Genomic DNA, 20,921 nt, shown 5'->3' with positions numbered 1-20,921 from the left:
CACTTTAGAAAGAGATCCTGGTGGAATGGGGGGCACTGGGTGGCTCAGTCAGTTAAGCGTCCGACTCCTGGTTTCAGCTCAGGTCATGATCTTGCAGTTCCTGGTTTCAAGCCCCTCATTAGTCTCTGTCCTAAAGGTGTGGGGCCTGCTTGGGATTCTGTCTCTCCCTCTCTCTCTGCCCTTCCCCCACTCACACTGTCTCTCTCTAAAAATAAATAAAATTTAAAAAGAAAGGAAAAAAGAAAGAAAGAAAGAAAGAAAGAAAGAAAGAAAGAAAGAAAGAAAGATCCTGAATGGGAGAATAACACAGATAAGCAATATTCAGACATCCCTTTTATACAAGAAGATGTTTGATAGCACAGTATGGCAGGAGATTAATACAATAGTCAGAGGAACCAAATATGATGTTAAAATGATTTCTGAGTTTCAAGATATTTATCGACAATATGAAGATAATAATGTTTGTTCTTTCTACTACATAGGGTTGTTGCAAAGAAGAAAGGAAAATGTACACAAAATCACTATGCAAGGTAGACAAATGGAGAGGATTATTTTGTTAGCCTAAAAAGATTTGCAAGGTTTGGTTTTTCCAATAAGAAATTTGTCCTTCAGGGACTAAATATTAGAATAAACAGCTTGTTCAAATGCATTTTCCCAGCTTGCTGCTTTCACAGGTAGAAAAAAAAAAGAATAACGTAATTTTTTATTTCATTTTACTTTTCATAAAAACAGGTAGACAGAGCTGAGTGGACACTTAATTATCCCGTTGGGAAGTGTAGCAGAACCATATCAATCATTTGGAGGCTCCCAGATGACAAGGCCAGACTAATGACTCAACCTACTTGACAACTGGCAAATGACAGGCTTGCCAAAATGAAGGGCTTGAAACATCACAGAGGATCCAAAGTAAATCTTTGAGACAGTTCCAAATCCAAGTCCATCCATTACCAACCACACCTCCTAAAGCCACGGTATCTGCATTACGCCATTGTTGTTGCCAAGAGTGCTGTGCTAGGAAAAGAAGGACAAATCACAGAGAATGTGTTACTGGAATGGAGCAGAATGGTTGTTTTCCAAGGCAAGTTTATTAGTAATTACAGTACACAACTCTACAATAGTTGTGTGCACAGGTCCACAACCTCACCTCCCTACCTCACTCATGTCTCTAGAAAAACTCCTGCATTTTTATGTAGAGTTGACAATGAAGTATGTAATCTTCACTCACAAACTTTATTGTGGAAGGACTGCGTACTAAACATCACTAGCCCTAGGGTTACAAAGATGACTTCAAATCCTAGTGATGGAGACAGATCTTTGTCTACCACAAGATAGTGGCATCATGTGCAAGGTGCTATAGGAGTCAAAACCGTAGAATTTATTTCTCCTGGAAAATGATGGGAAGTCCATGAATGACTTCTTAAAGGAAACGCTGTGAGCTTAGTTGAAAGATGGGCAGAAGTTGGACAATAAGCAAAGGGGAAATGAATTGTAGACAAGCAACATGGACACTAGATCATCTGTGGTGGCTGTTAGAAAGTGAAGGTTGGTGGCCCCGTGGTTGAGGAGCACAGACAGAATGTTTGTTGCTCAACTCTTTGAATCTTGCACGATAGATCTCTTCTACGGCATTCCTCACACTTAAGCCTCTACCCGTCTGTTCCTGCATTGGCATCGGGGCTTACCATTACAATTAAGCTCATCCTCTGGCCATCACCACCTAAATTATTGTTGAAAATGAAAGCAAATGACAAACAAAGTCATCCAAGTGAAGAGACCCTCTAGAGCTATTGATGGTCTGTGTGTATTTGGTGGTAAGAGTGATCTGTCCTTTTACTTTCCAGTGGCCTATGAAACACTGACACAGCAGTGACAGTAAGCCATGAAATATTTCTTAGGAGAAAGGTAAAAAATAAAATAAAAAGTATTTAAATAGGGTTCAGTCATTGTAAGTGACTTTTGTCCCACCAAGTTCTGGTAAAAATAGTGAGATGCATTATAAAGCAGAAATTAATTCCTTCTTGTGAGTTACTAGGTCTATCTGATCCAAGTTTCTAAAGCACAACATTATCTGAAAAGAGTGATAAAATAATTTATTTCTAATTGATTTGTACCAAGGTTTTATGGGCCTCACTACATATGACCCTTATTAAAACTCCACCATATGAAGAAGTACAGACATACCCAAAATTACTAATTAAAAACTAGTGTTAGCATAAAAGGAAGGATTCTTCATTTCTCACAAAAATAAGATAGTTTGGCAGGTTTTTATGTCAGGGGAACATCCAAAAATAATGAATTCATTGACTGATATTTACATGTTGTTTGCCTAAATCATTCCTTTGCCCATAAAACCTTTAAAATATTCCTAAGGAAAATAAACATCCAGCTCAAAAGGACCATCTTTGGAATTTGGGAATTAAAAAAAAAGAAAGAAAGAAAGAAAGAAATAACAGTTGTTTCCATGTTCAGAAAGGACTGGAGATACTTAAAGAACGAATTAGTGTTCCAAACGGTGACATTCCTCCAATCCAGACAAGCAAAACTGACCACACTATTTTATCTCTGACAAATGGCTAATAACTAGGATGCCCTTGATGGCTGCAGACTCATAAAGAGAGAATAGGGCTGTGTCTGAGCCCAGCAATGACTACCAGGGGCTGCAGGAAGCACGGGGCACACGTTTGCTGTCCCTAAGCTAACCCTAAGCTAGCATTTCCCCTTGCCTGTTTGTCTCCAGATTAATTCATCCTTTAGCTTCTTTCTCTTTCTGAGTTTTGCTGCCCATCAAATGGTAAGTCAGGTAACTAAGCTCCCAAGGGCACAGATGCTTTAGATGTCTGTGAGTTTGGTACAGTGTGTGCCATTTAGTAGGCACTGAAGGAAAATTATGCTTTCCACAAAAAGCCAACCATCCGACTCTGGAATATCATAGCAAGACTGTTATGATGCTAATAACAACCATTACAAGTAGGATACAGGCTGCAACACAGATGCCAACAGTTTATGATATAGAAGCCAGGTTAGCAAGGATCTGGACTTAAGCAAACAAATAAATAAAAGAATTAAATTCAGAAAATAATTTGGTAAAGATTGAAGGAATTAAAAAAAGGAACTGATGGTTGTTGAATGCCTTCAGGATTTTCATGTAAAGTATCTCACGTAATCATTGCATCAGTCCCATGTGTAGTAAAGCTAACACTTACCGACAGTTTACTGTGTGCCAGATGGCTATATTAAGTGCTTTATTATCATTAAGTCTTTTAAAAGGCAGTCACTTGGTTTCCACAACTCTGTGCAATAGTTCTTTTTTTTTTTAAGTTTATTTTTTGAGAGAGAGAGAAAGCATGTGCACAAGCAGGGAGGGGCAGAGAGAGAAGGGGACAGATATCTGAAGTGGGCTCTTCATGGACAGCAGAGAACCCGATGCGGGGTTCAAACTCATGAACCATGAGATCATGACCTGACCTGAAGCTGGACACTTAACTGACTGAGCCACCCAGGCACGCCTCTGTGCAGTAGTTCTATTACTATCCCATTTATGGCTGATAACACTGAGTCACGAAACAACTAAATAATTTGCCCAAGATGGCTCAGTTAAGTGACAACCCTGGGTTGTGATTGCAGGCAATCCAAGATCAGAGTCCACACTCCCAAACACCCCACAGGACTATTTTTCCGATGAGGACCCTGAGGCTTGGAACAGTGACATATCCTAGAGAACTACTGAGAAGTGTGCTCAGAATTGAAACTCAGGACTGCTGCCCTCCAAGACCAGTATCCGGTGCACCACTCCACACTGCCAACCACCGAAATGAAAGTTGTTTAAGTATTTAATTGTATTAAGTTATACTACGGTTAAAAGAGGATGGAAATATAAAACCCTTATATTAGATTTTTTTCTTATTAAACTTACTTCTACAACTGATCAGATATAAAGCAAGTAGCAGAAACTCTCCCAGTTCATAAAACTTTTATCAGCTGGAGGCCAAACCCTAAGTGGCTTTCTCTATGCCTTGAGCCAATTAAGTGTGCTTACAACAATAAAAAGAAATGAAAAAATAATAATAATAAACAGTTTCAAGAAATAAAATAAACACAATTGTTTTCTTTAACAAAAGGGATAGGGCAAGCTGAGCAGAGGATGAAGGAGAGAGGCTCAGTGGAGACCTTCATGGCTCTATTATTTTACCTTTGGTATAGAGAATGGAAAATGATTAAGGGCTTTTTCAACTCTGCCTCTCAAACACAAGTAAACGCCAGGCAGCAGAGTCTGACAATAAGTGAAAGCCACAGACCAAACTAGAAGTAAGCAAGCAGAAAGGGACCGAATTAGAGGAAGAAGGGTTATTTAGGTAAATTGAACAGGTTCCCACATAACAGTACCCTGATGTATAATTTTCTTATTCAGAAGTGTTTTCATCAAAGCTGCAATATAAAGGAAAGTGCATTATTCTTTTAACAAGTGAGGCCAAGTTTCTACCCAACTAAATCCTTCCTCTATGTGCCTGGGTCACTAGAACATTCGGACACCCCCCAGCTCTCATTTCTTGACTGCGCAATCTGTAGTTCTGCCAAAATTTCATTTTCATAAACAATCAATAAACTAACAGTATAACCATGGGTAGTCACATCTGAATTTTGTTAATCATATGTTGTGAGTGTAGAAATCCACATTAATTCAGCTCTCTCCCTTTCCTAGCTGAGCCTGAGCCTGTCAAGAACTATTCACAAGAGCAGAAATGCCAACACCATCCAGAAAAGAAATGTGTGTCATAGCTACCAACATTTTCACTGTTGCCTATTGTTGTCAATGCAAAATGAATAAACTTTTTGGAATTTCTTGAAAAACAGGTGGTGGGGGGCACCTGGGTGGCTCAGTCAGTTAAGCGTCTGACTTCAGCTCAGGTCATGATCTCACGGTTTGTGGGTTCAAGCCCCGCATCAGGCTCTGTGCTGACATCTCAGCCTGGAGCCTGCTTCAGATCCTGTGTCTCATTCTCTCTCTGCTCCTCCCCCACTGTGCTCTGTCTCTCAAAAATAAATAAGTAAAATAATAAAATAAAATAAATAAAATAAAAAAAGGAAGAGAGTTTTATTCGAGCCCAATTGAAGAGCGCTGCCTGGACACACAATCTGCACAAAGAAGATCGTGCTCCTGAGAAGGAATGTTTGATATGAGGTTTTTTTGTAACATCAAGGGTTACAAATCATGATGAAGGACATTTCAGAAAATTATAAACTCTATCTTATGCTGTTAGTATGTGCAAAGTGCAGACTTCAGAGGTATGGGATCAGAACTTACGGGGATTTTTACTCTTATCTCTAGTTTGAAATGTTTCTTTTAGCTTATTTGGTAACGAAGCAGATGTACATTGTGTGTTCAGGCAGAAATAGAGCCCATGCTCTGAAGTTTGGTGAAGTCATTCTGACCCTGATAAGAGTATAGCCTCCCTGGGAGCTCAGGATCAGGCCCCAAAGCGTTAAATGTTGAAAATTTCCTTTACCAACGTCTATTCAGATTCAGGAATGATCAAACAATTATTAAAACAAATAAGAATAATGCCCAATAAAGATCACTAGACATGACCAATCTTTTTACTATTGCATTTTAAAATGAAGGTGTTGTTGGGTCCAAGGTATGGACTCTCATCCTAATATAGTACTGGGGAGATATTTTCAGATTGCATTTCAGTCCTGGTGTCTCTCTAGTGGTTAGCTTCCTCAGCCCACTTAGCTGGTTGACTCCTGGATCAGTTGGTTGACACCTCCTCATGGCTGCACCCCTCATCACAGCCATGCTGGCCTTTCAAGGTCAGCAACCCCATTAACTTTGAGTCTCTAGCATGTCTCTTAGCTCAGATTTCTGAATGACATAAAAGTAAGGAGTGAACACCACACCCCCAACCCTGTATGCTGAGCCTCTGTCCTCTGGAAATGACAAGAATATATATTTTTTTTTTAATTAATAATTTTTTTTAAATAAGATGGTTTTGGGGCACCTGGGTGGCTCAGTTGGTTGAGTGGCCAACTCTTGGTTTCAGCTCAGATTATGATCTCATGGTCATGGGATCAAGCCCCTCACTGAGCTCACAGCCTGCTTGGGATTCTCTCTCTCTCCCTATCTCTGCCCCCCCCCCACACTCACTCTCAGAAATAAATAGATAAATATTTTTTAAAAATAAGATAGCTTCATACTCTTTTTTTTACTACTGACATCATTAAAAACTGAAAATTAAGATATTCTAATTCTTGCTTAGCTTCCATAAAAGTCAGGGAGGAGTTGAAGACCTTGATTAAAATCAGGTGAAAATAATGATAAACCCTTAATTTAAAAACATTTTTTTCTGATACCAAAATAGTCTATATTAAAAGCAATCTGACACAGATTGTGATAACTTGGCTAAAATGCTCTGATGTGCTTCTTATACTTGGCAGTAAGAACATATGTGTGTTTTGTGGACATTTGGAAATGTGGGCTATAAAAGATGTGTTATTCATTCATTCATTTATTCATTCATTAATTCTTAATCCCTTCTAAGTGCCAGACACTGCTCTAGGGGTATGGTACCACAGTGGATAAAACTAATTCTTTGGCTTCATGAAGTGTACATTCTAATGGGGAAAGACAGAAAATAATAAGATAAATAAGCAAAAAACACAGTATGCTAGATGAGTATAATTCCTAAGGAAAAAAGTAAAAGAGAGAAAGAGATATGGTGTATTGGAGGGAGTGATTTGAAATAGGAGTGTTTTCTTCCAAACATTCACTAATTACATAAATTTATAGCATAATATTCATTTAGAAACATCCTCTAACAACCTGACCGTGTATTCTTTCTCTCTTCATGACATGTGCTGTGGGAAACTTTGAAGTCTCAGAAAGATCAAAGATGCAAAATAACTCTAAATTTATAAACCTTAAGTTTATAAGCAGAAAGTCACATGCTCCAAAATGCTGAAGAATTATGAGACTATTGGAAAAAAAAAAAAGTTTTTCCTACTCACTTGGTCCCTGGATTCCACCAGGAGATAATCTGTCAAAGTCACAGGTAAATTTGCAAGGGATGAACCAACTGGGTTTAAGCTTTGGGAGAATTTTCAGACTTCCCATTAACTTTACCTGCTCAAGGAATTTTCACCACTAAGTACTTTGATAGCTAAAACTATCATCTGAGTTTCTCTCTGGATTAACAGCAAAAATCTGAAGAAACTCACTCCTTATGTAGACAGATGGTTTTAATATAAGAGATGCAGTGGGATCATGACAGGATATCTCTATTCTGTCCTTGAATTGTAACTAAGTCCTAGAACTGAAAATAGGGTGCAGTACACTACATTTTCTGAAGAGAACCACCAAAACTGAGGCCAGAGAGCTCCCCTCAGGATTTTCTAAGAGACAGTGCAACCAAGTATAGTCACCTAACACTTCAACCTCCACCCCTAAATCAATAAAATTAGAAGGCCAGGAAAAGGAGAAGCATGCCTTGGGGTCCTCAGAGGCCTGAAGTTTCTGTTGCCAGGTGAGAAAAAAATTCCTTTCTTCCCCAGGAGCTTCCTCCTCCTCCCTAAGGCTGAAACTGCAAAGACTCTGAGTGATTCCATCAGAGTAAAATTGTCACCTCATTCCTCTATTGGCTGTCTGCTAAGGCAGTATGACTCACTGATCTACCCCTGAATCTACCCAAAGGGAAAAAGAGTCAGAAAGAGAGGCAGCCACAGAGCAGCCTGTACCTCCCCTTGAGTTCTGGAAAGGATAGCTGGGCTTTAAAAGTCTTACTGGGGCTTCATCCAAGGAGGCCCAACTGTGGTGATCTCAGCAGCAGGAAGCTGTGAGGGAGGCCATTTATGGAGAGGGTGGAAGAGGTTGGCCAGACCCGGATTCCCCATGCCAAGAATTGTACACAGGGAAAAGCCCCATGACTGTGCCCTGTGACTGAGGCAGGCTTTGAACCTTTACTCCACCAAGGGCACTAATGTTGGGTAGTGTTAATCACAGAAGCAATGACAACCAACTAGGAGAGAGCCACAAAATGGAGAAAGTTAGGTAATGAGATGCTTGTCCTGTTACTTCTTCCTTCTTCCCACTCTAGCACAATAAAGGAAGCCTCGAAGAAGCAGAAGGACAGAAGTTTGCATCAAGATATGTATGTGGGTGGACTGAGTGTCAATAACTAAAAATAACTAAAGAATTACATGTCCAAGATGCCAATAAAAACCCCACCACTCAGTAGAAAAAGAGATTCAACATTTTATAATTAAAGTGGAGGCTTGGAAAAAAACAAACACATTCACCAATGAAAATGTGTAACCAGTTGCAAGAAGATATGAAATAGAGAAGTGTGCTTTGGCTTAAAAACCAGAGCAACATAAGTGCCTGACTCATAGTAGGTGCCCATGTTTTTTGTTGAATGAGTCAGTGGATGGGTTGATTTAGTCTCAGTAAGAAATCAGTTAACGAACAACTGTAGTTGAATAAACATACTATAGACTCTCCAATTTATGATGTCTCTATGGTCTGATCTTTCCATCCACAATTCCAATAAATTGCAAATGCTGGCTGAGAAGTCACAGGTTTCTTTTTAATTGATGAATTTGATAGTTAAAGCATACCTCTTTCACAATGGCTATTAGTAGCTGGAAAACTATTGGTGGAATAAATCATCTTGTCCAATCAACCCTTAGATCATAACTAGCTATCTCTCTCATACCATAACTAGTTTGGACTTTTTTTCCAGTCAAGTGAGAGGAGTGTCTCTTTGTTAGTGTAAAGAGTGAGTGATACTTCTGAGTTTTCTGAAATGCTCTTTAATGCCTCTCATAATATTAAGCTCTTAATTTCAGTAGGGCATCTGCATTTGATAACACTATCCCTATAAAGAAACTTAGTTTAGGTATAATCTGATTCTACACTCATTATCTCATCATTCCAAACCATGAAACCCATAGAGCTATGTGATTTGCCTAAGATCACATAGATGGACAGTGATATAATTGGGACTATGTTACAACTAATCACTTCCCTTTCTCACTGCTGCCTCCAATTCAGACTGGCCCCCCATTGTACAGAGCCAGCCCGAGAAACCTGCCCAAATCAAAGAGCTTATATGTTAAAGCTGCTAGTTAAATTCCCACCCTTTGGGGTTCTTGAAACTCACTTACATTAGAAATCATTGCAGCTTTCTCAAGAGATATTAATCACAGACACTCACTTAGATGAATTGATTTGAAGAAAAATGAATATTCTGGTCCCCTTTTCCAATTTCAATAAAAATAAATTATAGATGTTTTGTAGGCAACCACCCACAAGCCTTTCTTTTAGTTTTGACTTCATGATTTGATATTCCAGGATAAAAGATGCTCCACCCAAAATCCAAATGATTACAATTAGTCCTGGACTGCAACAAAAAAAAAAAAAGTAATTGAGGCAATTGTGCCTTTTTTTTTAAAGCATGCAAAGAGAGTTTAGAGGAGAGTTTTGAAAGTTATTTATCATGCTCCTGTTACTATACTGATGAGTGGAGTAAAAAGGCCCAGTATGGAGCTATTCTTCTGGCTTCTCACACACAAAATCATCAGGTTGCTTTCACCTTGTTTTTCTAAGGTTTTAAAAGCAGATTTCATCAAGCTCTATGTAGTCCCAAATCCCCTGCAGCAGATACCAACATAAATAAACTCCTGCAGTTACCCACAGCCCAAAAAGAGAAAGGTTTGAATTAAAGCTTTGTCTTAAATCAAAGGCAGTCTTGCTGTAATTACTGCCACAGCTAAGATGAGAAAGTGCATCAACCACTCTGCTAATATAAGCTGTGTGCTTCCTCTGGCTGGTAACACTCTTGTCTTATTTCTCCTCTTGGCTTCTTTGGCCAAAGACAATGGCTTTGTAAAAGAAAAAACAGTTTAGAAAGCCATGGTTACTATAACAACTAATCCAACAAGGTTTCCTTTCTAGTAGAAGGATATAATAATTTAACAAGCTCAAAACTCACCTTTAGACCCTAAAGCTAAAAGTTAAGGTCAAAGGGTATAAAAGTAAATAATGGTTAGGGCCTTAATCACAATTTACTCAGAAATCTTTTTAAGGCTAAATTCAACACTGGAAATGGCGGCCAGTTAGGTGAGAAATGGTGGCATTAAACAAGAAGACAGGTGCAGTTAGGAACACTTCAACAAGCAGCCTGAAAGAAGTCTTTCAACGTTCTGTAATCCATCTCAAGTACGACATGCACACGATGTACAGGAAGGAGCAGATTAAAGCAGATGTATGGCTGAAGCAAAGTTCTAGGGTTGGAATACTTTTATTCTAATGGAAAGATGGGGTTGTAAAGCCCATTATCATAGATTTCACAAATCTATTTAGAACTCAGTAAAGCAAAGAACATTGCCCACTGTAATGTAACAGCTTGTGATATATTATGGGAAGACTACAAAGTAATAAAAAAGGCCACTTGCCTAAAAGAAATTTCAGTTTATGGGTTGGGAAATAAGGGAAGAATACATATAAAAATAAACACAAGCCCACAAGTGCTGGAAACATGTAAACATTTTCTTTTTTTCTTTCGCATTTACAATTTTTTTTTTCAGGAGTAGAATTTGGTGAATCATCACTTACATGCAGCACCCAGTGCTCATCACAATAATTGCCCTTCTTAATACCAATCACCCAACTAACCCATTTCCCACTCACCTCCCTCCATCAACTCTCAGTTTGTTCTAATATTTTCAATTAGACTCTAGGTTGATGCCTACTGGAGAAATCCTTTACAGTGGAAGCTGTCTTTTTCACTATTGGTTTTATGTAGCAACCTTATTTGTATAACTGAGAGGAAGATGAGTGTCATAATGATGTGTTTGTATGACATATTCTGACTATAGACAACAAACTCAAGTCATTAACATGTCTTCAAAAGTTGGGGATCTGAAAGGACATATGGTAAAATGGCACTTTCTTATTCCTAAAGATCTCTTTTTAAATCGACAACATAAGAATCTATGCAAACATATCCAAGACTCTTAACTCTTTGGCCCAAGAAAAGGAGTTGAAATCACTTCATTTTGGCTACATTTGGCCCACTGGTAAGGTTCTGATATGGAAGTTTGTGTTCAATTTTGGTAGAGTGCTGTTTTTAATTTTTTTATTGTATTTATTTGTTTGTTTGTTTGTTTGTTTAATGCTTATTTGTTTTTGAGAGAGAGAACAGAAGAGGGGCAGAGAAGGGGGGAGGCAGAGGATCTGAGGCGGAATCCACACTGACAGCAGAGAGGCTGATGCAGAGCTGGAACCTATGAACCCATAAGATCATGACCTGGGTCAAAGTCAGATTCTTAACAGACTGAGCCACCCAGGTGTCCCTACAGTTTTTGAATTTTAAAGCCCTCAGATACAATATGACCTCTGCAGCCTGCAATGGACTCTACCACTACCAGTTGTTTACAACTGCCTAATTCACACATTTATCTTTCACCTGCTAGCCTCGTGTAGCTATATGAAGTTGTGATTCCTATCTTGGAATTACCAACTTCCTTGTGTTCCAGTTTTAAAACTGTATACACGTACACACACACACATATGCACAAGGTTTGGGGAAATTAGCTAATTAAAAGTTTTATGGGGTGTCTGGGTGGCTCAGTCTGTTAAGCATCTGACTTGGGCTCAGGTCATGATCTCGTGATTCATGAGTTCAAGTCCTGTGTCAGGCTCCGTGCTGACAGCCCAGAGCCTGAAGCCTGCTTTGGATTCTGTGTCTCCCTCTCTGTGCCCCTCCCCTGCTCACACTCTCTCTCTCTCTCAAAAATAAGTAAATATTTAAAAAATCTTTAAAAAAAAAGTTTTATATGATCCAACAATGTGGTATGTTCCTTAAAAAAAAAGTCAATAAACTCTCAGTTTCCACGAAGAAATGTTCAATAGCCAGATTTCTAAACTGGAATAAACCATAATCTTCAATTCTGAATTCCAGAAATTAAAATTTAACTTTGACAAGTATGAGTATGATATGGATATAGAAGGTCTATAAATCATGTTTTAAATAAATATTTAACCAAATCATGGATAGTTAACCTTTAGGAAAACAATGTAGTAAAAACTCCAAAAAATTGTCGTGAGGAAAAATCTATGGATTTGTTTTACTAGTTACTATATAAAAAGCAGAACTAGAACCAAAACTTGGTTATAAAAGTGTCAAATTTAAAAAGGTTTAAATCTGACTCAACACAACTTATGAGTTTTTGAGCATTATGGTTATTCCAATAAGTTGGTGGTCCTAGAAAGAATGCATTTCCTCCCTGTGCAGATATTTGAATGAGCCTGCATACACTGGGTGGGAGGTTACACCAATTCAGTACTTGATAGGTCTATTCAACAAAATTATTTGGGGATCCTTTAAAATATATACAAATATACTCTTGGCCCCATTCCAAGCATATTAGGTTACATAACTGGGAGTAAAATCTGGGAGGTCTCTATTAAAAAAATAATCTTACCAGGATATATCTGATGGTACTGGTCAAATCAGTGCTCGGGTCTCCAGCAGCAGAGCAACACATCCATACTGCATGACCCCTGTCATTATGTCTAGAATCACATAAAAAACATTCTTCTCAAGATCTGCCCTTCAAGAAAGAACAGCTTCTTCTGTAGGTTTATTTTGAGTGACTCACAAAGTCATGCCATCCCTCCAAAACCTCACCTGTAGAATTAAACCATTGCTTAAATGATGTAATATCTATAAAACACCAATTATCTTCTAGTCTTTCCATCCCCCATACCAAGAGAGATTATTTTTTCCTAGGATCCAGGCTTCTCTCTCCAAAAAGTAATTTCACATGTCTAAATTAGTCTAGATCAGTTCTCAAAATGTGGTCACCAGACAAGAAACATCAGCATTACCTAGGAACTTACCCAGAGTAGAACCCAGCAACCTGTGTCTTAACAAGATTTCCAGGTGATTCTGATGCATGTTTATTTTTTTATTTTTATTTTTTAATATTTATTTATTTTTGAGACAGAGAGAGACAGAGCATGAATGGGGGAGGGGCACAGAGAGAGGGAGACACAGAATCAGAAGCAGACTCCAGGCTCTGGGCCATCAGCCCAGAGCCTGACACGGGGCTCGAACTCACTGACCGCGAGATCATGACCTGAGCTGAAGTTGGGCGCTCAACCGACTGAGCCACCCAGGCGCCCCTGATGCATGTTTAGGTTTAAGAACCACAGGCCTAAATTAACAACAAGAGAAGGGGAGCAGGACGGGTCAGTAGGATGGAAAATTTTGCCCGCTGACATTCAAAATCCTGCAAAATGGTGATCCAGTCTGGGCATGGATCTTCTAAATCTATTCTCCTCCCAGATATTCCAGCAGCACAAGATGTGGGGCTGCTTATTCTCTTGATAACCCATCAAGAAATTCTGAACTCAGAATATATACAAGTACACACACACACACACACACACACACACACACACACCCCTTCTAAAGAAATAACTCTGAGAGACAGAATAAATAAACCCATGAAGACAATAGAAATGTTTTTCAGAATCCCCTCTAATTTGGAAAGACACAAATTGTAACAACAGAATCAGTACTTTAGTACTTCATGTTAATATGCATAAGAGTGTTTATTCCTTTCCTTCATCCCCTACTCTGATTTGTCAACCTCTCAGAACTAGTTGAAACTAATAAAAAGGCCATTACTTAATGGGCTCTCTCAAAATTACACAAAAACATGTTCTTCGACTATGAAATTCCAACTGGTTTAAAATTCTAGCCATGATTCATTCCTCACATCAGTCTCCAACAGCTGAGAAAAAGAGGAGAGGATCTTTATTTGGTCCTATTTTGGTTCATCATGGGAAGGAAGGAAGGAAGGAAGGAAGGAAGGAAGGAAGGAAGGAATTGAATAGTCATACTTCTCTGTGCACACTTAAATGCCAAAGAAGCCATTGTGTCTCTGTTATATTGCTTCCATTTTACAGAGTGAAAGCCTGCCTGCATACAAGAATATAGGCATCCATATTTAAGATAATAGTCATGGGCCATTGGGAAGGAGTTTCTTTCGCTGAATTTTTATGAAGCTTAAATACTTATTTTGATGGAGATTAATGTCCCCTCTATAATTAAGTACAAGCCAAGTATTCAATCACCGTACCTCCCCAATTATCAGTCCATACTTAACTCATCACCAGCTTTAGATGAGCATATTGATAAAGTGTCTTCTGAATTAAGATCTCACTTCCTCAGTGCTCTTAATTATATTTTCTGCTTACTATTTACTTCTTATGAATTATACTTTGACAACTTAAAATTTTTCTCTTGTAGTTAACTTGTGCCAAGCTGACTAGATATTACAAAGATAGAAGAATCTTTGTTTGTAATAAAGAGGAAAAGAAGAAAAACAATTAAAACACATATGCAATAAGTCTTTGAACCAGATGATTGCTAACATACCTTCTAGCTCTAAAAGTCTAAGGCCCAGTGATATCTAAATAAACATTGATTTTTACAGTATAGCCTTTGGCAACTGGCATAAAGAGTAAGTAATATGTTTGAAAGACAATAACGTTGGCCACAAAACTGAATGACTGGTCAGCTGAAAGATAAGAAAGAGCACATGTACAAATAAAAGACAAATAAGGAAGCTCTGGGGCTTCCTTTGTGGAAAACCCTCATTATTTAATCGTAATTTATTAATTAGATGATTTCTCTGAGTGTTGCTCCACACAATGATAAGAAAAATAGAGGGGAATTTGGAGTCTACATGAATATTAATTCAACCAAGTGGTTGAACTAAATAAAATTGCCACAACTGGCAAATAAGTTAGTTGAAGAACAGAAATCTGATGAAGGATATTTATCTTTTGCCATATTTCACGGACAACAAAAGGAGAGATTACTTTCTAGTAGCACTTAGTTTTGAGGCACTTTGCCCAGTTAGGGTTTCAAGGTTTGAGAGTAGCATGTGAGAAAGGATTAATGTATTAATTAGAAATAGGTTTATCTGTGAATAACAAAAAATGTAGGATAGTATTAGCTGTTAGAATAGTATTAAAAACAAAGAGAAGTTTATTTATCCCTCAAATAAAATACAATAAGATCCTTCTATTTTGTGGCCTACTTGGCATAGTTTCCATTGTCAAATTCACCTCATGTCCAAAATGGCTACTCCAGCCCCAGCCGCCATGTCTCCCCCTCCCTACTTTTCCAGTAAAGACTGGTGAGAAAAAAGAAAGAGAAAGCCATACCTTCACCCACAAGAACACTTAAAATTTTTCATTAAGATCTTAAAACTTTTTATCACAAGAACAAAACCTTTTTATAACTATATATGGTAATGTATATTAACTAGGACTTATTGTGGTGATTATTTCACAATATATACAAATATCAAATCATTATGTTGTACAGCTGAAAATAGTATAATGGTATATGTCCATTATACCTAAATTTAAAAAGAAAGAAAAAGAAAGAAATATGGGTCTATACTTCCTTAAAATTAAAAGCTTTTGTGTTTCAAAAGCCTGGGTGGCTTAGTCCAACTTTGGCGCAGGTCATGATCTCATAATTCATGGGTTTGAGCCCTGCATCAGGCTCTGTGCTGACAGCTCAGAGCCTGAAGCCTGCTTCGGATTCTGTCTTCCTCGCTCTCTGCCCCTCCCCCACTCATGCTCTGTCTCCCTCTCAAAAATAAACATTAAAAAAAATAATTCTTTAAAAAAAATTTTTAAAAAGCTTTCATGCTTCAAAGAAAACTGTCAAAAAAGTGAAAACATAACCCATAGAATGGGAGAAAATACTTTCAAATCAGATATATGATAGTGGTCTAGTATCCAGAACATATAAAGAAATCTTACAACCCAACTATCAAGAAGCAAATAATACAACTAAAAACTGAGAAGAGATTTGAATCCAAATATTTTGATACAGCAAACAGTTTCTTATCAATAAACAGGAGAAAAGATGAGCAACATCATTAGCCATCAGAGAAATGCGATCAAAACCACTATGCGATACCACATCACACACACTTAGATAGCTACAAGCAAAACAATGGACAGTAAATGAGTGTTGGAGAGTGAGAATGAGAGAAAGAATGTGGTACAGTGTTAACATTTCAGTAGGATTCTGGGTAGAATATACAGGAGTTCTTTGTACTGTTCTTACAAACTTTCTTGAAATTTAAAATTATATCAAAAAACAGAAGTGAAAGTAAATAAATAAATAAATAAAATACTATGACTTTAAAAAAAAAAAAGAAAGAAAGAAACTTCCCAAAATTTTCCCAGCAGTCTCACTTATGTGTCGTTGGCCAAAATTTAGTCAAATAACCACTGGGCTACAAAAGAAACCATAAAAATAATCTTTATTCTGGTTCGCCACATGCCAATCAAAATTTGGGAATTTCATCACTGAGAAAGAAGGGGAGATCTCGGGTGACCATGAAATTATCTTCCACACTGAAACTCTATTGAGCTGCAGGCACACAACATTAATAAGTATGTCAGGACAACACGTAAAGACTGGGACATATGGTCACCCTAGGGAGATCAGATATTAAGGCACAGCAAGTAGTCTCTGCTGCTGTTAATAATACTGGCTAGCATGTTTGAAAGCCAAAAATGTGTCAGCCATGTAGTATTCTCTTGGCTTTTTGCTTATTAACATATTAAATATCTTTATAACATTAATTCTCAAAACACCTGTATGAAGTCAATATTTTGCCTCATTTAATGGTTCAGAGATCAGTGTTCCAAGAAGTTAGTTAACTTGCCCACAGCCACACAGATAGTAAGTATCAAATGTAGGAATCAAATCATTGCCTTCTGAGTCCAGAGCTCTTGTTTTTTCACAGTCCTCGTCCCAGATGCTATTGATTTATATAAAAATAGGTTCTCTGGTCTCAAAGGCATTATGCTAAGTTAAAGAGGCCCGACATAAAAGAAAGCACATAATATAACTCTACATATATAAAAGTCAAGGAAAAGTAAAACTAGAGTGATAGCATGCAGATAGTGATCATGGAGAGAGGGATCAGAGAGGGGGTTATCTGCAAAGAGGCAGGAGAGCAGTTTTGGAGGTGATGTAAATGTTCTGTCATGATTGTGCCAGTATTTACCCAATTGAGTTCATTTATGAACATTAAAATTAAACTATACAACTGGTACTGAAAAATGTTATTGTATATAAGTTATATTTCAATAAAACTGAAAAGAAATAGCCAGATACAAAGAGATGACAGATTATGATGGATAGATAGATGATAGATGGATAGATAGAGATAGAGATAGACCTCTTATAGAACCAAAACAAACAAACAAAAAAGTGGCCAAGGATACCAGAAGTGGGAGAAGTGTGAGTTTGCAAACATGTACTCACAACCCAATATTCCCATTTGTATTACCAGAGGTGGAGCCTGAATAGCATACCCTCCATTTCAGGAAATCCTGTGAAGAGCTAGAGTCTCAACTGGGTCTCTTCTATTAACCCTAAGAGACCTCTTCTCTATTCTGATTCTTCTTCTGAGGTCCCACTTTCTTCCAACTAACCTGATCACATGGTTAATTCTGCAATTCTTTTTCTTCCTCCACCTGTTTGTTTCATCATCTGTGTGTCTAGAATTACTGAATGATCAAAACTACAGAACCTCTGGGCGCAAAGCATCAAGCCCTGTAGTGACTGTAACACTTCCGGGAATAGGAATACTGGGACCTTCAGTAGCAAAGTTCCATGGTCTTGTGAAGCATCTTGTAGTCTGGTGAGAGGAGTTTTTATCCAATTTAGTCAGCAAATGAAAGCTATTTGAAAGGATTTCTGTAGATGTTGTGGAGAGTGATGCAGTAAAACCCATACTTCGGTAAAATGAATCTGGCAAAGTCATATAGGATGGATTAAAGGAAGAGAGACTATAGGAGGTAAATTCTATTATGAAGCCTTCACAGTGGCCCAAGTAAAAGCAAATGAGGGCGTGAACAACATGGAGCAGTGGGTGCAGACAGACAAGGGTGAAATGAGACGAGGTGGTTATAAGCTACGGAGGATGGTGCAAAGCTACTGTTCTCTCTCCGCCCACCACCCTCTGGCCCAGACCCAGAAGCGCAATGGGGAGGAAAAACAGTACAGTCTGACAAATAAAGGTGTGGGTGGCCTTGGAGCAACCTATTGAAACTGGAATGGTTAGTCTCTCCCTATAATTTATATTTTTTCCATCCTACTCACAGTATTTAGGTATTTGTTTTTGTTTTTGTCTTTTTCTTACAACCATATACATTTCTGCTACAGAAAGGAAGAATTGACATTGAATGCGTTGCAAATTCTTCTTTATTAAATTAGGTTCTAATATAACTGGCTGCCATCAATAAAGCTGTCATTATCTCATCGTCCTCTTTCTGTAATTCCACTTCCTCCGTTGATTTTTTTTTATTTCACCTGTGCATTTCCGGTTGTCCATATGGTTGATAAAACATATTTGTTTTATTTTTTTTCTGACTAGCCATATTTTGTAGCAGGTTCATAAAATTTAACTCCCACTTTAATTCAGATGTGAAGAGGAGAGAATGAAAGTTCTTTATGGTTCTCTACTTAATCTAGTCCTCTGTTTAGACCCTTGCCCACTCATTAACAAATCAGCCTAATGAAGTTAACTTAGTCTCATCCCATAGTGCTAACTTCCCCTATGGAGGTCCCCGAGCTAGCCCTTCTCCCCATCATGACATACGGTGCATGGCAGTTGGAGTGGGGAATAAGGCTTTTGAGTCCTTCTGGAGAAATAAAGAGTCAGAGTCTTTCACGCAATGTACTCTGCTTCCCCAGGTCTCCATGGCAACACCCCTGGCTCCTGGGTACTGTTTGTCCTGCTGTTGTGCTGCAGAGTTTCACTCTATGTCAGTGGGACTTGGGTTTCAGTCTCCTGGCTCTGTTGTCATCTAGTACTATATCCTAGCTGACCCTGTCAATCTGTCTTCTGTGCCTACTGGCCACAGATCACTGAGTGATAGCCAGAACCTCCTTCCAGTCCATGAGCCTGGTGTGTGTGGACTCTGTATGCACCTGATGGGTCACCGGCTTTGTTTAGCTTCTCATGTAGGGCCCTGAAAGCAGCTCAGGAAGGCCAGACTGTAAAAGCCCCCTCTTCTGACCACACTGGATAGCTACATTGCCTTGGCCGTGCCTGAAGGTGGTGCAAGATGAGGCTCAGAGGGGATCCTAGTCCTAAATAAGTAGCAGCAACAAAAAGTGCCTGCCCTCTTTGCCTTCCACATTACCCTCACTAACTCATCTCTTCTGGGGCAAGTGGAGCAAGACAGCCCAGTGCTGCTCTGCTACTCAGTAGACACATGATCTCAGATGAGTTTTTACTGGCTCTGTGCCCCAATTCCCAGAACTGCAGAAAATAAGAATTTACCTCGTAGTGTCATCGTGAGGATAAAATGAGTTAATACATATTTATATACCTATAAGCACCTACAGCAGCCAAATGCATAGAAGGTATTCAATAAGTTAATACTTTTCCTTCTTACAAGCTTCTCGGGATAGAAAAAGGGGAATGTTTTTATTCCCTTCCTTACTAATATCTCCTTTGCAACTCCAGCCAATTTTTAATGTCAGGCTGCTACATCTCCACTCTCCCACAGAAAAGCTCCATTAGCTGAACCCTCCGTACTTGGTTGTGGGTCTACTGAGGAAGGAGATCAAGAAAATTGGAAAAGTCTCTCTCAAGGCAGAAGGCTAACACTGTGACCCTGCTACATGATTGAGTGATAGAATGATAAAGGCTGAACATTTTCTTGGTCTCTTCCTGGTATTCCTTCCCTAACAAATTATAATCTCTGCCCACCTCCCCACTCCCACCCTCCAGTTAGATGTCCAGGCAAATTAGGTCAGAGGTCTTGGAAGGCAAAAAAGAATAGCACAGTAAAATTTTTTTTTTTTTTTTTTTTAGCACAGTAAAAATTTAAATGTTATTCCCTTTTATTTATATTCCCAGGCTAGCCTTCTCTACTGGAAGAGCTAACCAAATAATCAGAATTATGTTCAATTTCTCTGCCCTACCCATTTGGGCATTTGCATAATGTGCCCTCCAGTTTAAAATTCAATAAATACAACTTCATCTGTTGCCAGTAATACATGCCAAAACATGCATATGTTACAAACTATCTCTTACTTTTCCCCCCAAGATATTGTTTCTGTATGATTAAATAAAGTTCATTAGAAGTGATCCATTCTGGACAAATTGTCGTAGGATAGCAAAATACCTCAACAGGTAGCCTATAATATGACGATTTAACTTTTGCTAAAAGCAGTAAGGATAATTACTTGTGGTATGAAATAGAAAGGGAACAGTAAAGAATCCCCATATTTAAAAAAAAATTAATGTTTATTTTTGAGAGAGAGAGACAGACAGACAGAGCATGAGCAGGGGAGGGGCAGAGAGAGAGGGAGACACAGAATCCAAAGCAGGCTCCAAGCTCTGAGCTGTCAACACAGAGCCTGATATGGGGCTCGAACTCACGGACCGTGAATCACGGCCTGAGACAAAGTTGGACACCTAACTGAGCCACCCAGGCACCCCATGAATCCCCATATTTTTAATATAACTCAAAACTCAGGAGTAAATTGTGGTGGGCAGTGACCATAACCACATATTGACCACAACTATTAATTTGCAAGAGTATGGATTGACCATCTATAACAGCAGCACTCTAAATCAAATCATGTTGTTTAGAACACTGAAGGTCAAACAGCAACTCGTGGGTGCTAAATGTTAAATTATTACAGAAAGTGCATTATCGAAATAAACATGTTCAGTATCTCTTTTAGAAAGGACAGGCCATAAAGTGTGGTTGGCTTGCTTAGGAGCAGCTTATCCATCCATGAACCCTCGGGGTGCATTAAGCCACATCATAACAGCCTGTGCCAACCCCTGCCAAC

The 20,921-nt window shown here is 38.5% G+C and overlaps 1 long non-coding RNA gene across 1 annotated transcript; it reads right to left on the bottom strand.

Moving 5' to 3' along the window:
• Positions 1-663: 663 nt before the first annotated feature.
• Positions 664-12,966, bottom strand: LOC109246868 (uncharacterized). Its single transcript, XR_002071481.1, has 3 exons — positions 12,899-12,966; positions 12,481-12,571; positions 664-1,011 (listed from the first exon to the last, which is right to left on the bottom strand). It is a non-coding gene; the product is annotated as an uncharacterized LOC109246868 (long non-coding RNA).
• Between the last annotated feature and the right edge of the window lie 7,955 nt (positions 12,967-20,921).

The sequence above is a fragment of the Panthera pardus genome, unplaced genomic scaffold, assembly GCF_024362965.1.
Source record: "Panthera pardus isolate Hobbes unplaced genomic scaffold, ASM2436296v1 HiC_scaffold_13, whole genome shotgun sequence".
NCBI lineage: Eukaryota > Metazoa > Chordata > Mammalia > Carnivora > Felidae > Panthera > Panthera pardus.
The sequence above is the reverse complement of the archived record's forward strand: the minus strand, read 5'-3'. Positions and strand labels throughout refer to the sequence as shown.